Genomic DNA, 18057 nt, shown 5'->3' with positions numbered 1-18057 from the left:
GAGACCTGGAGAGATCTATTTCTACATCCATTTCCCCGCATCTACAAAATATGCGGAGTTGGGACGCAGGGAAGGGGGTTATTGGGATCAGGAAATCCAACTGCCCACAAAGATGTCCTTTGCATTCTTAAGAAATTCTGGACGTTACAAGGGTGGAGTCTGAAACCTGGTATGACTGCCCTGGCATGAAGCCTCCAGCTCCTCAGTGCCTTTGTGGATCTGACCTATTTTCAGACCAAAAAAAAAGAAAAAAAAAGAAAGAAAAGAAAAGAAAAGAAAAAGGCTGATTTCTTCTCCAGTTGCCAGCTTTGGCTACTAGCTGCACAGACCTTGCTCTATCCCTGAAGACACACCCTTGGTTTTGACAGCATTTCCCGTAAGCCTGCAGGTCCAGAAGAATGACACAGCTGGAGATGATTTTGAAGACAATTAAAGCTAACGAGCTGACCCAGCAGAAGCAGCAGAGGAGGCAGGAAATGGCTGTGGCTAGAGGGGAGCTTTGCCTGGATAGCCGGGAAGAGACCAGTTAGGAAGTAAAATGGGACAGGATCCGCTTTACTGACAAAAAACAAGGATTTGCTTAACCAAGCCTTGACCAGAGCTGAATTGGAGAGCGTGCTTCTGGCGGTGCTGTGGGCACCCAGGCACTCTTCTGGCCTGTTGACAGAAGTATAAAACTGGAGCCTCTACAGAAGGGACTCTCAGGGTTTTAAGTGCACATTCTCTTTGACCCGGATGCTCAGGGATCTGCTTTGCAACACTGTTAGGATGAGTAATGACACTGGGTCAGAAACAAACTCCAAGTCTATCAGCAGGTGGCCTGCTAAATGTATAAACGGTAACAAATCCAGGTATAGGAATATTATACAGCCACTAAAAAGAATACGGCAGCTTTTTATTACCTGATGAGCAATCTGAAATATGCTGTTAACTAACAAAAAAAGGAGGAGCACTGGATGTTTTTTTTTTATTTTATTTATTTATGACAGAGAGAGAGAGAGAGAGAGGCAGAGACACAGGCAGAGGGAGAAGCAGGCTCCATGCAGGGAGCCTGACGTGGGACTTGATCCCGGGACTCCAGGATCACACCCTGGGCTAAAGGTGGTGCTAAACCGCTGGGCCACCCACTGGATGCTTTAAATAATGTATTTAAACACTTAAATGAGCATAAAATGTCTTTGGAAGGATACATAAAGAAACTGGGCAGTTTACCTCTGAGGGAGAGACCCGATAGAGGGGTGCCCGGGTGGCCCTGCATCAGGCTCCCTGCTCAGTGGGGGGATCTGCTTTTCCCTCACCCTCTGCTGCTCCTCCTGCTTGTGCTCTCTCTCTCACCCTCACTGTCTCAAATAAATAAATAAAAATCTTAAAAAAGAGAGAGAGAGAGAGAGAGAGAACGGATAGAGGCCAAGAGTGGAAGACTTACTCCTTACATTTTAATTTCATATCAGGGATTATCTCATTTTTGAAAATTATGTTTTAATTTTACCTCCGAAATAATTAACATTAGCATTAGTTTCAAGGGTACAATATGGTGACTTGACAATTCTATACATCACATTGTGGTCATGATAAATGTACTCTTAATCCCCATCCCCTACTTCACCCATCCCCCACCCTCTCATTTTTCTAATCTAATACATAATAAAGTATGTGGTTACTTTTAAAACACCAACAGCAACTACACTTCAGTGGGTCTTAACCACTGTCTTGAGCTCCCTTGAGGTTTCCTTTGGTACATTCTAAAGGGGCCCCTCCATTGAGTTTTGCCTGGACCCTCCTGGTCCTAGCCCTGAAAGTCCCATGTCCTGGGAAACCTGCGGCCGTAGGGAAACTAGGATGGTTGGTCACACTGTTCCCCTCATGCAGCCATGTGGTCCCTCAAGTGAGCTGACCACAGTGTCTATCCCAACAGGCTCCTTCTCCCTATCTCCTGCCAGTGTTTCCTGATGGCCAAGTCCAACCAGAAGTCGGGGAGCAGGGAGGGGCAGGGAGCCGTTGGCTGCAGTTAGTCCCAGCAGGTCAGCTTCCTGGGCGCTGTGCAACTGGGAGGCTGGAGAGGGGGGCCTGGAGGGGCCTGGCCTTGCCAAGAGTTCCTACCTTGGTGACCTGAGAATAAGGACAAGTAGGGACTAAAACATGGGTTCTAGTTTCAATTTTTTTCTTTTTTTTTTTTGTTTTTTGTTTTTTTGTTTTTTTAAGATTTTGAGAGAGAGAGCGCAAAAGGGAGAGAGAGCATGAGCAGAGGGAGAGGGAGAAGCAGACTCCTCACTGAGCAGGGAGCCCGATGTGGGGCCCAGGATCCTGGGATCATGACCTGAGGTGAAGGCAGATGCTTAGTTGACTGAGCCACCCAAGTACCCCTAAGCTTCAAATCTTTCATGGCCTTCGGTCCATCCTTTCCCCTTGTCGCATCCGTAAAATGAGAGGGAAAGCAGGCCCCCCCCTCCAAGGCCTTCGCCATATACTCCTCAACTGCTCAGCCCCACTGGCAGGGGCTCAGGGCCCAGCAGGCAGTGATGTGAGTGCTCACTCATGCTCCCTGCTCTCCCCAGAATAACCAAGACCCCTGGGCTCTCCCCTCAGACAGCCTTCGCAGTCACGAACCCGAAGAGTCTACCCAGAAAAGTTGCCCATGGTCCTCCAGGAGCCAATGCAAAGTTGCCTTCTCTCAAAGCTCAGTTCCTCAGCTCCAAACGTCAATCCCTGGGCCTCAGCGCCAGGGGTCCTGATGCAGCAGGTCTAGGGTAGGAGTGCGAGGTAGGCTCTCCCTTGTTCCACACTGGGAAACCCGTGGTCCTAAAGAACAGGGCTGCACCACAGAGTAAGAATTGTGAAGTTCATTTCCCTTTCAACGAAAACAAGCCATTATTCTGTAATGGTTATTTTTTAAAAACAACAACAAGAGCTTGGGGACAAGCAATCCACTCAATGCTTTGCAGCATGGACGTGCACGCTAAATGGCAAAATTGCATTTCAAGACATGATCAAACATCAGCCTAATCAGCCAGGTGTTAGACGCTCAATCACAAGCCTCAAAACACATAATCAAGTATCAGTAAGCAGGTGTTTTAAGTGAAGATTGAGATAAACAGTTGCCTTTGTGGCTATTTAGGAGGTTTTGCAACATTAAAATGGAGTACCTCACGCTCGAGCCAGCAGACGTCAACGCTTCGCGGCTGAGTAAATCCAGGCAATAATTAGCAGTGGAGATTTTAACTGGATTGCAATCAACAGCTTTGAGCTTTATTGAGGAAATCTGGGCCCTTCCTTTGTTTCCGCTACCTGTGAGGCGTCGCCCTCATCATGAGGACACGTGTCCCTTTGTTGCGTCTGAAGGTTCTGATCCCGTTAGAGACAACTGTGTGCAGATCACAGACGCACCTTCAGTGCCACGATGCCAACCACCCATCCCCCCCCCCCGTTTCTCCAATGTGACCAGTTCAGGACAGGGAGGTCTGAAGGAACAGCAAAGTTCCTCATTAGAGATTAATCTTTGTTTTCACAATCCAAATGGCTTTGCAGTGGCCCAATCACCAGTCCAACGTCACCTCTCGAAAGTCCCTGGGGACAAGTGATGGTCAAGTGACCATCCTCACTTGAAGCGCCCTTTTTGAGAACCAGCTTGTCACGTAATCATAGTAGCTTGTCCCTGTGATATCTTTGAGGACATGCGGAGCAGGAGCCCCGGCTGAAAAGGGCAGCTCATCAATTTCCATTAATTCCCCTTGATCATCAGTAGCCCTTGAGCTTTGGGAGAATTTCTCAAGCTTCGTTTTCTGTTTCTTTTCTCTCTTCCCCAGCCTTGAATTGCCACCAAAATATTAATTTCCGCTCTTCTAATTTTATCTCCTACAGTGAAAGGAGCCATGGCTCCACATTTGCTCATACGTGATACCAACTTAACAGAGTCCCAAGCGTCCTTACCACTCAGCGGAGATGAAGGTGTCTGAGACATCAGAAAGCTTCATTGTCGATCCGGGACATCAACACACTCCTCTGAAACAAAGTCAGGAGACTTTCATCAAGGTTTTGAGCCTGTGGGTTCTGAGTCTGAATAAGCCCAAAGAACTTCATTCTTCCCTCGCACCAGTTCCCAGAACCCCGTCAGTAATTGCAGACCACATCGGGACTGGTCTTTCATATCATCTTCCTCTTTCACGCGGTAGGATTCAGCGGGGTGCTGGTGAGTGTATAGTGGGGCTTCTGTGACTCGGGACATTCAAACCTGAACTTTGAGTCTATTTGCAGAGATGAAAGGTTTCCTCCCTGAACCGGGGAGTCTGGCTATCTTTGGGCTTTTCTGGTGCTCCTTTGTCCTGGGAATTTGTACTCTCTTTGGTGTATGTTCTCTCTCATCTTTCCTTTCCTGACAGTGCCAGCGGGGGTGTCAACCTCCACTTACCCAGACGCAGGAGGGCCTCACCCACCCCATCAGCAGTCTGAGCCATGGCAGGAGGTGCTGCAGCTTTGAGCTGGACTGGAAATTCCCTCAGAAGTCCTGAGGGAATCATACAAATGATTCAGATCAATTCTATCACGATTTTTTCCCCTTCTCTAAACCTTTCAATAAACCTCTGGCCTCCTCTTTCATGGAGAAACTAGAAATCATTGAATGGAAGCCCTGTTAATTCCTTGCTGGTCTCCCCTAATTGAAGAACCCTCTCTCCTATTCCTCCTATCTGTTCCCCCCAGACCAATTCCCCACCAAGACTTTGGACCCCGACTCCATCAGCCTTCCTCCTTTTCTTTCTTTTTTTTAAGATTTTATCTATTTATTCATGAGAGACACAGAGAGAGAGAGGCAGAGACACAGGCAGAGGGAGAAGCAGGCTCCATGCAGGGAGCCCGATGTGGGACTTGATCCCGGGACTCCAGGATCGCGCCCTGGGCCAAAGGCAGATGCTAAACCACTGAGCCACCCGGGCACCCCAGCCTTTCTCCTTTTCTACAGCTTCTCCCTCTGTTTTAGTGCTGGCTCTTCACCATTTATATATAGCAAAGTGTTAAGTTAGAATTTGGGAGGAAAGCACCAAGATATTATGAAGACTACATTCCAAAGGCTGCCTCAGACCGTATGCAAAATCTCAAAGCAGGATTAACCAAAAACTGGTATTTTGACTTTTAAATTCCCTCACTCACATGGAGGATAAGAAGAGTCAGAGGGGTGGGGATTGCAGGGATTTGAGAGTAGAGCCAGTAGAAAGCTGTGGGTCTCATCCCCCAGGGAGAGAAGGATGAAGGCCATGCCTGCCTTTGCTTCTAGCCTACTGAGAAAGGTTTAATAGAACCACTTGGGAAAATTAATGTGCGTGCCCCCCGGAGTGGGGGGGCTGCAGCGACTGGGAACTACCTCATGTCGGAGAAAGTCAGACCGGCCCGTGGCAGCAGGCAAAAGTCCAGATCTAAGGGGTAAGCCCACTCCTGGAGACCAAACCTAAGAACCCAGCTCAGGAAAAGGCTACCTGGAAAAGAAGGCCCTAGACTTAAGAGTCTGAGCAGCACCGAGGTGGGCGGGTGGGGTTCAAGGGCAAATCACGTGGACAAGGCCAGTAAAAGGGTTGCCACTGGAAGGCCCTACCAGGTGAGCTTTCAAGGAACCCATGGAAATGCCCAGTGAGTGTCTACTACTCACACCTGCTGACCCACCGGGGGCAAAGCCATCTCACGTCTGGCCCTCCTGGCTCCAGCCCTGACTCCCTCATTAGCAGTCAGGCCACGAAGTGAAAGGTCAGGTGGGGGAGTGAAAAGGAGGACCATGCCAGCCACCAGGCCATCACAGCAAGGGCGCAGCTGCGGGGAGGAGGAAGACGTTAAACCAGGCTCAGAGTGTTGGTTACTAGCTTGGAGCAGACGTTCTAAATTAACTAACATGAATCAGAACATTCTTTTACATAAGAGGAACCAGAGAAATGACTAGTGCCTGAAACAGATTTAAAGGGACAGTGGAAGGACTGCCTGCAAGGCTCAGTCGGTAAAGGGGCCAACTCCTGATCTCAGCTCAGGTCTCCACCTCAGGGTCATGAATTCAAGCCCCCTGTTGGGCCGCACACTGAGCATGGAGCCTACATTTAAAAAAAAAAAAAGAGAGAGAACAGTGGAAGACAAAAATAAGACTGCTTTCAGGAAAACTCAGCCTGTGTGCTGATGTTTGACAGAGACAGACAGACAGACACCTTAGAAGGCGAAGCACAAACCTCCCCCTGACTCTACATCAATCAACCTCTAGCTTTGCTTCATCTTTCCCCTCAACCTCGCTGGAAGTCAGTCAAGGAATGTAGTACTCCCCTGCCTCGGCTGCATCCCGTCCACAGCCATCCTGCTTCTGCCTTTTTATTACTGCTCAAAAATATCTCTTGGGTAGAGTCACCTTTTTGTTTTCTTATTTTCACAAAATTTCTCATTATAGAAGCAAATATGCTTATTACAGAAAAATGAGAAACTTTAAACCCCTAAAATGAGCATTTAAAAATAAAATCTAAGGGTGCCTGGGTGGCTCCATCAGGTGAGCGGCTGACTTGGACTCAGGTCATGATCTCAGAGTTGTGGGATTGAGTCTCGGTGGCTCCATGCAGAGCCTGCTTCTCCCTCTCCCACTGCCCCTCTCCCTGCTTGCACTCACTCCCTCTCTCCCCCTCTCAAATAAATAAAGTCTTAAAAAATAAAAAAAGAATTTTAAATAAATAAAACCCATAAACCCATACACACCAGTTCAATCGCTGTTAGTGGTTTGATGCACATCCGAGACTACTCTGCATATAGACGTGTGGATACGGAGATATACACATGTAAGCGAGTTGATTCGGGTGTTTCATTATTACAGCAATGCTGATTTGAACGAGCTTGCATGTGTATATAGACATATGTACTTTAAAAATATATACGTACATCTACCAACTTGATGTGTATTTTTGTAAGTCTTTAGCAGGTTCTGATAGAAGTCTCACAAATGAACAAGCAAAAACAGGATTATGGGAGATGCAAATAGCTTAATTACACAGGTACAATCCTTACCCACAACTGTCTTTTTACATAGTGAGCTTGTAAGATAGTATAGTCCACAGCTGCATTTTCTTCGCTCAATCTTTTGCTGTTTTATCTTTGCGTATCTTACATAAATCAAAACTGTTTTGGGATCCCTGGGTGGCGCAGCAGTTTAGCGCCTGCCTTTGGCCCAGGGCGCGATCCTGGGGACCCGGGATCGAATCCCACGTCAGGTTCCCGGTGCATGGAGCCTGCTTCTCCCTCTGCCTGTGTCTCTGCCTCTCTCTCTCTCTCTCTCTCTGTGTGTGTGTGTGTGTGTGTGTGTGTGACTATCATAAATTTTAAAAAAAAAACTGTTTTATTCTTTCTGCAACTTCTGTGTCTTCCAAAGATTTATGAAGACATTGGCTTTCATTATGAAAGAAAGGACTCTGCGACTTGTTGGCACATCCATCTACATGTCAGAAAGCAGTGGGAGGTAACGGAAGTGTATTTAACACCTTATCAAATAGTAAGACATCATTTATTTTCTAATTATACATTGTGATGTTAGGATAGGAAAAGACAATGGTGGAAATTCTGGGCAGATGACTTTTTCTTGAGCTGCACTTTTATTTTTTTAAGTACACTCCATCCCACAAGGTGGGGTTCAAACTCATGACCTCAACCAGGATCAAGAGTTGCTTGTTTTACTGACTGAGGCAGCCAGGTGCTGCATGGGCAGATGATTCTGACATGAGGAAATACCTTTTACCCTCATAATCATGTTAAGTCCACTTCTGCCAATATGCCAATATATAATTTTTTTACCACCAACTATGGATGTATTTATATGTACACACTACTTTGTTGTTTATACACATACCACTATGTTAAAAATAAACAATATATATTTTTAAATTGCACCTAAAAACTCTCACCCTCTGGAAAAGACAACACTGAGGAATCTCAACTCTGAGATCATGACTTGAGCTGAAATCAAGAGTCGGACACTCAACTGACAGAGCCACCCAGGTGCCCCATTTTATTTAGTTATTATTAGAAAATGAGAGATCACGCAGACTGTTCTACAACTTGCTTCTTTTACTTAACAATGCCATGAACGATTTTCAAGTCAAGACATACAGGCTGACCTCATGCCTTTTAACAGTTGCATATTGTTTTATCCCATGTCATGGCCCGTGATTTATTTAAGCATGTCCTCGCTGAGAAACATTTATTTCAAAGAATTTATTATCACCAATAGTGCAGCTCTGCACATCTTGTGCATTTATCTCCAAATAGTTGTCTAATCATTCGTGTAGGCCAAGTCGTCAAAGGTAAATCCACTTGATCAAAAAATAAGCACATTCAAATTTCAGTGGTACCAAATAATACTCTAAAAAGATTACACCAGTTTACTCTCCCTTGTCCTCTTCAAAAATGGTATGATCGATCTCTCTCTGCCAATCTGATAGGTATAAATGAACACTTTATTTCCATTAGCATTTTTTTTCCTAGTCAGGGAGGCTGTACTTCTCATCTGTTGATTAGCTGTCTCATTTCTTCCAGAAATTGCTGATTCCTGTCATTGTCCATGTTTCTGCTAGGTTATTTGTCTTTGCTAGCAATTTATAAAATCCCTTCAGCTAATAGAGATATTAACTCTATTGTGCTGATTGCAAACAATTATTCCCAGTTCTTATCTTTGCCTTTGTCCATGGGTATCCCCCTTACAAGAAGTGTAACTTTTCCTACAGTCGAGTATATACATGTTTTCCTCATGGTTTCTGGTTTTAACATCATGTTACACAATATCTCACTACTCTACTGCTCTAAGAATAGTCACCCACGTTTTTCTTCTAGTATTTCTAGAATTTCGCTTCTATTCTTAAATTGTTATAGAGTATATGCTTTGGTAGAAACAGTGAAATTAGAATCCAATAGTATTAAACTCTGTGTATTTTGACATCATTTTTTTTCACTTATTGTATTGTGATCATATTTCCATGTTCACAGATTAATTCTGTGTAATATCGTATACTGGTTCTATACTTCATTTAATCTATTTGATTGGATAATTCGGGTATTTGCAATTATTTAAAACAGCTGTGTGATAAACATAATGGAGGCTAAGCCCTTATCCATCACCTAACAGTCTCCTTATTTTTTTAAAAAGATTTTATTTATTTATTCATGAGAAACACACAGAGAGAGAGAGAGAGAGAGAGAGAGGCAGAGACACAGGAAGAGGGAGAAGCAGGCTCCAGGCAGGGAGCCCGATGCAGGACTTGATGCCAGGACTCCAGGATCACACCCTGGGCCGAAGGCAGGCACTAAACCGCTGAGCCACCCAGGCTCCCTAACAGTCTCCTTAGTTTGCATGTCAAACTCCTTAGATCTTCTCTAAACAAACCTTGCCCTGCCTTTGTATCACAGTGAACTGTACTTCCACCCATCCTATTGCTCAAACCAAAATCTTAGGAGTGACTTTTGTTTCCTCACTTTCTCCAACCTTCAAACCCAATCCATCTGAAAAATCCCACCAGCTCTATCTAGTTGCCCACCTGTCCCTCATTCTCCTCCTCACCTGTATGACTGTGACAGCCCCTCTGTTCTCCTGCCCACTGCAATCTAGTCTCTGGACATGAGCCACACTATCATTTTAGAATGTAAATCAGATCAAGTCACTTCCCTGCTCACATCCCTCTAATGGTTTCCCATTGCATCAGAAGGTAAAATATAAGCCCTTTACCAAGCCCTGGAAGGCCTCTGTCATCTACCCCTGCCAGGCTGCCTCTCTGACTGAGGTACCACTCACCCACCTCCAAACACTTTCTGCTCTTTCATTTTTTTTTTTAAGAAAGAACCCAGTGTGGAGCCCAGCATGGGGCCTGAACTCATGACCCTGAGATTAAGACCTAAGATCAAGAGTCAGATGCTTAACCGATTGAGCCACTCAGACACCGTGATAGGTACTTTAAAGTTCAACATGAATTCTCTCCAACATTTGACACTCCCATGACCTGCTCCATAAGTCATCACTTCCCTCGGTTTCTGTGACCCCATGTTGCCCTAGTTGACCCTTGTCTCTTGGACTCTACTTTCCTCTTTTCTTCAAGAGCTCCTCTTCTTCAGCCATTCCTGAGATATTGTTCCTCAGGGAGTTCCATCTTGGGGCACCTTCTCTTCCAGCAAGGTGATCTCTGCACCCTGTGCACACCTCATCAGGTACCATCTATTTACCCATGACTTCCAAATTCCTACCTCTACCCCATGTGCACGAGGCCACTGAGACATCCCACAGGCCCCTCAATATCTCCCAACTGAAGTCATCACTTCTACCAAGCCCAGGCTACACTCTCAACAATCCTCGCCGTTGGACATGGCTTAGCCTGCTGGCTCTGAAGTTCCAGTTCTGCAGTGGAATTATTGGGGCTGGGTTGCTACAATGCCCTCCATCAGTCTCTGGACCACCAGCCCTGCTGCCAGGCAACACATGTTTCTCACTTTGCTGCTTGAAACTCTCAAAGGCTTCCCATGGTCCTAAGCCTATGATATAATTCCCTCCCATAGCTTTCAAGAGCCTTTGTGAACTGGCTGTTCATCACCCCAACCATCTAAACCAAACTGTCTCTTCACCTCTGGGGCTACAGATTGCTTCTTCCTAGGTCAGAAACACTGTTCCCTCCACCTCTCCTGTGCCAGAACTCGGACAATATTTGTAAAATTAATGGGCAATTTCCATTCCAGTTCTCATGTCATTATGTCTTTGGTCTGGATCTCATGAGACTTTGAATCACCTTTAAAAATAGGCCCAAATAATCTTTCCCCCATTGCAAGTCCCCAAATGGTCTTTGCTTCAAATACAGCTCAAGATAACCTCTTTGAAATCATCTGTGGAGTTTTTATATCCTATTTACCTTATTTCCCAGGCCCTAATACTAGTTTTTATATCCCTCCCTCTGCTCTGCACCACAAGAGACATCCTAAGGACTTCTGTGAGGGTCTGGGTTAATTAGCAACTAGAATTTGCATCCTCCAGCTAAGAATCTAGCCCACAATTTACATTTTGCTGCCACTGTACACTTGGTAATGGTGACTAAGTATTTTGGCAGCTCTCGAATTGTATAAAAGAAACTCAGAGATAACACAATTGATTATCAAGAACTAATGAAAAAGCAATTTGTTATAAATAAAATGCTGATTAAGAAGTTACATATTAAAACATGCATGCAAAAGGAGCAACATACTGCTATCTGCTCAAGGATGTCACTGTTCAGCCTCTGCAATCTGCCTCTAGCTCGACTGTCACTGTCCTGTCAGTTCCTTGGTGTCAGCCTGACATACGATGTGAATGTACTCTCAGCTGGGCCTCTCTAAAGGCAGACTGACTCGCAGCCGTCAGGCTACCCAGTTTCCCAATCAGGCCAGCCTGAGACACATCCCCCAAAGGATCATATTCCTCTTACCCTAACTATTATTATCAGGGTAGACAAAGTCACCCTGGGATCCAACACATACCATTGGATCTTGCCTGTGTTTTATGCTGTTTTCCCCAGCTGTGCAGGTCTAGGAGAAGAGCAGTAACAAGTGACAGCACCCAGACCACATCCTCGCCAGGCCATCTCCAGCTAACACGGGGTGAGCAGGGAATTCACCTTGTAGATTAGTGACAGCAGTGCTCACAGAGAATGCACTGGGGAGTAGCTTGCCCCCCTCAACAGGAAGCTGCAGGAGCCTACACGATGTGACTCTGAACTGCAGTTTTGAAAACACACAGCCAAGCACCCCAACATCATCTCACTCATCTGTGCCCAGTAACATGGGACTCTATTGGTGTTAGGAGCCCAACATGCTCAATGTCTCAAAGCTCTGCCACAGAGAGGCACGGAGAGACAGCCGTGACCATGGAAGCCAGAGAGAAGCAGGTTCCCAAAGCTTGGGGAGAAATCTCCTAACGATGGCCAATGACAAAACGTATTCATGTTGCAATGCAGTAAAAGAAGCAAACTGGCCCTACTGTTCAACCCTGCACTCAGCGCAATGAGGAAATTAGAAACGGGAAATCCCTACTCTAGAGGCAGCTGTGGCCTAGTTCAGGAAGAAAGATCTTTTGCATGTAAAGTAATACCTTGTGTTGGGGCTCTTGGCCCTCCTGTCCCCTGCCCCCAGTCATACTCAATAGGCCAGGGACCCATGGAAATATTTCAATTTCCTTTAAAATCCGAAGAAAAAAGTGAATATAGTCCAATCTGGATTACTTTCACCTTTATACCAACGCAATCATAAAATATCAATTTTAATATGTTTTAATGCAGAAGGAAGCCCATGCCAGGCCAAACAGTTTCAGAGGCCCATGGAAGTCATCATGCAGCCCCAAGTAGAAGGGAAACCAAACAAGCAGCTACACAAAATGCCCGATCCCTAGTCTGCCCTTGCACTTGCCAGCTGAGCAAGAAACCTGCAAGTCCTCTCTGCTTTTTTCTCTGGAGCCCCAGAGCTAGCCCTAGGTAGCCATTCTGCTCGCGGGCACCCAGGCCCTGCCCTAAACTTGGAAACGAAATAGAGATTGGAATGATTACGGTGATAATAGTAGCGCCCATTTAATGAGCACTTCTGTATGCATCGGATTCAGTGCTACAGGCTTTGTAAAGTGCTTGATCTCATCTCCTCACCTCTGTAGCCCCGGAAGGCAAGTAACATTACCTATATTTTATAGATCAGAGAGCCACAACTCTAAGAACCTAAGTAACCAGTCCTGGCCACAGGCTCGACCTGGACAACTCCAGAGGGTACCATCCACATTATAGCCCCCCTTAATGACAGCCCCAGGAGTCAGGTGATGGACAGCGCCAGCCAAGCTTTGAATCTTCACTGCCTCTAGAATTAAAGACTTTTCCCAAGCCAAAAGCACACCCCGACCAAACAAGAGAGAACGAGAGACCATAGCAGTGGTCCTAAAGCCCAAGCTTTCTCTCAAGTACCCCACAGCTCAGGTCACAGCACCAAAGGGCCCTCATGACCCAGGCCCCAGAGTTTGCTGATCCTGGGGGCAGGGGGCCTCTGTCTGCAACTGCCCGGGGGTAGGCAGAGCAGGAAGTCCTCGCCCCTTGCCCCACGTGGTGGACCGTCCTCATCCCAGTTTTCCCAACCTCACAGTTGTCACCATCAAACACATCTTTGCCAGTTTCTTTCAGATGTTTCCAAAGCCCCTTGAAAGCAAGGCTGATGAGAGAGATAAAAGTAAGTGCTAATTTTTGTCTATGTATTTCCCATAAACCACCTTAAATTTTTTATGGGCCAAGGGGAGTCTAAACAGGCTGACAGATGTTGTGCAGCACTTTGCTATTCAAAGCGTGGTGCCCGCACCAGCAGTAGCAGTGGCACCACCTGGGAACTTGCTAGAAATGCAGAACCTCGGGCCTCACAGAGACCTCGCTGAATTGCACGTGCTTCAATTTCCACAAGCACTAGTGAGGTATGGGAGATGAGCTCATGGCCAAACTTAGCTCCCTGTTCAATCACTAGGAGCTCTAGATGGTTCTGATGATCCTGACCCATGCCGGAGACTCTTCTCTAACTCCCATGGAAGACAGCCTGTGCATTAGGGAGACTTGAAAAATCCCAGGGTGATCCTAACACAGCAAAGCTGGAAAATGCCTTGAGTGAGTGACAGGATGGCAGTGCTACAGAAAGATCTGGCAAGGAGGCACAGCAGGCGGGAAAGGCAGACCCGTGCAGGTGGGCATGAGCACACATGTCCGTGGGGTAGTGAGTACGTGTGTCCAAAGAGAGTTGAGGGCTTGTCTGGGAGCCCTGGGACAGGGACCCTTAGGGGGAGCCGGTGAAGGTCATGCTCAAGTACTCATACTTGAGTAGCAAGAAATGGGGGCCTAGCAGAAATGAAAACCACTCGGCAACCCTTACTCTACCTGTGGATGTGCCCAACAGGCTGGAGAGGAGGGAGCCCCAAGTCAGAGGCCAGCTGCTCACAGGAGCCCATGTGAGACCTGCAGACACTGGAGAGGCAGGAGGACAAGGAGAAGCAGTGAAGATGGAAGACATGTTGCACTAGTTTGCCAAGGCTGCCGTAGAAGCTCCAGAAACTGGAGGACACAAACAATGAGAGTTCATCGTCTCTCAGCTCTGGAGGCTAGGAGTCTGAGAGCAAGGTGTTTGCAGGGGTGATGTCTTCTGAGCTGTGAGGGAGAATCTGTCCCCTGCCTGCTGATGGTTAGTTGGCAATCCTTGGGGTTCCTTGGCTTATGGCAGCATTGCCCTGATTCCTGCTCAATGCTCACTTAGCCTTCTCCCTGCGTATGTGTCTGTGTCCAAATCCCTCCCCTTCATAAGGACACTAGTCATCGCACTAGGGCCACCCTAATGACCTCACTTTAACTTGATTGCTTCTGTAACAATCCCATCTGCAAAAACAGCCACATTGTACTGGGGTTTAGGATGTAACATATGAACTTGGCCGGCTGGTGGGAGTTACAAGTTCAATCCATAAGACACACCAAAGGGGAAAAAAATATCTAAGACACCAGTTTTTCTTCCTCACACTGTAAACACCAGAAGTCAGCTGGGTGAGATCTCTACTCATGTCTTCTGAGGTTGATGAAGGTAGCAGTTTACTGGGGGCAGGTGCAGGTAATTGTGGGATGAAAGAAGACTTTCCTCAGCAGGGAATGTTGGCCAAAATTCGGTTTTTACATTCAGTTTTTCTTACATCATAGCAATGACAGTTGGTTTAAATGTATCAGTTTGCAGAGTAGGGATTTATAGTCCATAGTGTAATATTAAAAAGCAAAGGTCATCCTTTGTATATAGAAATAACCGTCAGAGATCCCAGCACACCCAGCAGGAGAGGAAAGAGAGACAAGATTCTATACCACCAATGGACTGCAGCCAACACCAGCAAATGGATGGCCAGCCATGGGCTCTAACCCATGTTCAAGAAGACAGGGGATTTCCAGGGTCAAGAGCAAAGGCCTCAGAGGTTAAGGCAGCCGAGGTGTGAAGCCATGATGGTGAAATCATTGTCAAGTCATACCCTAACCTGCTGTATTCCTCTGGTGGCTCTGGACCCGTGGCAGAGATAGTACCTGTGGTAGGAGAGACTGTGACCCAGATTCGCAGATCCCACGGGACAAATAGTCAAGGAAAAGTTATGCCCTGACATGGTTCTGCTGCTCCTCACCCAACATTAGCTCAATCTTCATTTTTGTTTTCTTCTCATAACAGAGATGTGAAGACTTTAGTATACACTGGAACCAGTGAAGGACTTGTTAAAACACAGATTTCCTGAACCCACACGGAGAGCTCCTGACCCTGTAGATCTGCAGTGGGACCGGAGATTTTCCATTTCCAACATGTTTCCAGGAAACGCTGGACTATGGACCATACCTTGAGAACCACTCTGCAGAGTTATGCAGTCTCTTGCTCTCTCCTCTTCATGACCAATGATAAATGTTTGAGGAACAATGAGCCAAGGTTCAGGGTACAGCCTGTGACCACAGAATGTAATTGTCCTTGCAACCATTTATTGAGGATCTAGTTCAAGATCTCTTGGTCTCATTAGCTTCATGCTCTAACACATTGAATTAAGGGGCCTCAATGTTTAAATTCTTTTAGGATCTAAATCAATGAAGTCATAAGATACTTACCCAAGGATTCTGACAAGGTGAGAATTATTTGATTTTAGAGTAGTCATTTAAAACTAGCTCTCGGGCAGCCCCGGTGGCTCAGCGGTTTAGCGCCGCCTTCAGCCCAGGGTGTAATCCTGGAGACCCAGGATTGAGTCCCACATCAGGCTCCCTGCATGGAGCCTGCTCTCCCTCTGCCTGTGTCTCTGCTTCTCCCTCTCCTCTCTCTATTCTCATGAATAAATAAATAAAATCTAAAAAAAAAAAAAAAAACTAGCTCTCAAACTCTGGCACAGAGGCCCACTCAGAAGCTTCATAAACTCAATTTAATAAACAAATGAGCAAGACATTGAGGCAACACCAACATAGAGGAAAGAGCATGTGGTATTGGATCAAGTGACCTCCACTGAAATCCCTGCTCTGTTACAAAGCAGCTCTGTAACTTCAGTTTCCTCATCTGAAGAAAACAGAAGATTGTTCAAATTATAACTCAACTAGCATATTATACAGGAGATGGATTTCCCCCTTCTATCCAAAGACCTTTCTCTACTACCATTTACCTCTCATGGTTTTTGAGTATAAAATGGGATAATACGTGGGGAAACGTTTGCTTTGACCCAAAAGTACAACCTCATGGTATTGTAGAAAAAATCTCACACGAACACAAAGAATCATGTTCCTGGCAATATTGACTATAAAGAGCCAATGTTGGAAAAATCTAAAGGACCATAAATTATTGCACATCCATACTAATCAATGCAACACAGGGGTTTCAAAGAAGGTACAAATGGGAAAATCTCCAAGGTATATTAAGAGAAAAGAAGGAAATTGCAAAACAATACATACCCAATTATCCAGTTCGTGTTTTTTAAAACCCACGTAGATATGCGTACACTACATAGAAAGGGACTGGAATAATGCATACCAAGCTCTTCAGAGAAGTTCTTTCTGGGGAGGGGAGGTGAATGGGACAAGGATTAGTTCAGTTGCCCATACAAGCAGGAGTCTGCCTTTGGCTCCTGCCAAGGAGGAAAGCATGGAGCTTAGCTGAGCCCACAGAGGTTCTGGGGTTCCCAGCAACTGGCCAAGCAATCTGGTGATACAGCTTGGGTATAAACTTCAACCAATGACGGACCAGAGAAGATATGGCTCCCTTGGGTGCAATTTTCCCTTGATGCTATCCCACATTACCAAACCATCAGAGTTTTCTTATTTTCTTGGCCAACTGGGTGATGGCTGCCTTGTGTTTATCTTCCTCCTTCTTGGCTTCCTGTCCTGGTTTCTCTCAATCTCTTTTCCCTGGGATTCCTGCCCCCACCCCTCAAGCATTAGCACAGGAAGCTTGGCCTCCAGCTCATTTTTCTAGGGAATCTGGACTAAGACAATAGATTTCTGTGTTCTCTGAACCTTATACAGTGATAATATATGCAGATACTACTTGCAGAAGAATAAAAGACTAAGAGGGGGAGGGTGCTCATCTTGTTATAAAGAGTAACACAAAGGTCACAGTAATTGAAGGTGTTTTGCTGGAAAGAAGGCTGGGTGGAGGAATTGCTGGCATCATCAGTTTCCAGGTCTTCCCGGAGGAGCCTGGGAACCAAATGCTACTGTTTGACCTGCAGTGTTTTCATTGAGCCCCAATGACCTTCCAGTCGGCAGTTGGGTCAACTGCGTCATACCCTCCAGGTATTATCACCTTCTCCAAAGCCTCAGAACCAGCCTCCTGGCCTGCTCAAGCCTTCCTTCCCTGCTTGTGAAAATGATTATGTGTGTATGTGTGTGTGTGTGTGTGTGTGTGTGTGGCTTAGGTTGTTTCAGACTGATTGAACTGAGGGCTCAAAGAAACAGTCCCGAGGAGTACTACCTATCAGCACACTTTTATTTTTGCACAGCACTCCAGAGAAACCGGGGCTCTCTTGGATTTGAGAAACAGGATGGGAGCTGGAGAAGCAGAAACCCGGACTTACAGTTTAGTGGGACCTGCCAAACTCCCCCATCACAAATGCCCAGGAAGCAGAAGACACTAGAGGTCAAGATCTCCAGGTTACACAAGAGTGGGAGTTAGGGGAAGTTTCCCCCAAAATCCATTAACAATCAAGTTCATAGACTTAGCACCACAAGAAAATGGGTTTCCACAAATCAGACTTTAAGCACCAAAAGGAGCCAATACAAAGTCCTGCTGGTTCCCTGGGGTGCTTCTGCTTCAAGGGATTGGGGCGGTGGGGTGGGTGGGATCCACCTGGGCTAAATTGTGCCGGGTACAATGAAAAAAGCTAACCCGAGGGGCAGTGCTTGGGGATGCTTTGCAAGTGATACAAAAGAACAGAGCTTTTCTCTGGCACTGTTTGTTTTGTCCCAGGAAAATCACCCTTTATTCTGCACCAGGAATTGTTTGAAAAGACGAACAAGAGGCTGGAGGTACCCGAGTCCTGCCCTTTAGCGAGAG

General features: G+C 46.1%; 1 long non-coding RNA gene across 1 annotated transcript; it reads right to left on the bottom strand.

The window, feature by feature from the left end:
- Nucleotides 1-2264: 2264 nt before the first annotated feature.
- Nucleotides 2265-16626, bottom strand: LOC121489347. Its single transcript, XR_005987334.1, has 5 exons — nt 16458-16626; nt 4406-4501; nt 3928-3999; nt 3144-3361; nt 2265-2812 (listed from the first exon to the last, which is right to left on the bottom strand). It is a non-coding gene; the product is annotated as an uncharacterized LOC121489347 (long non-coding RNA).
- Between the last annotated feature and the right edge of the window lie 1431 nt (nt 16627-18057).

This window comes from Vulpes lagopus, chromosome 4 (assembly GCF_018345385.1).
Source record: "Vulpes lagopus strain Blue_001 chromosome 4, ASM1834538v1, whole genome shotgun sequence".
Classification (NCBI taxonomy): Eukaryota; Metazoa; Chordata; class Mammalia; order Carnivora; family Canidae; genus Vulpes; species Vulpes lagopus.
The sequence above is the reverse complement of the archived record's forward strand: the minus strand, read 5'-3'. Positions and strand labels throughout refer to the sequence as shown.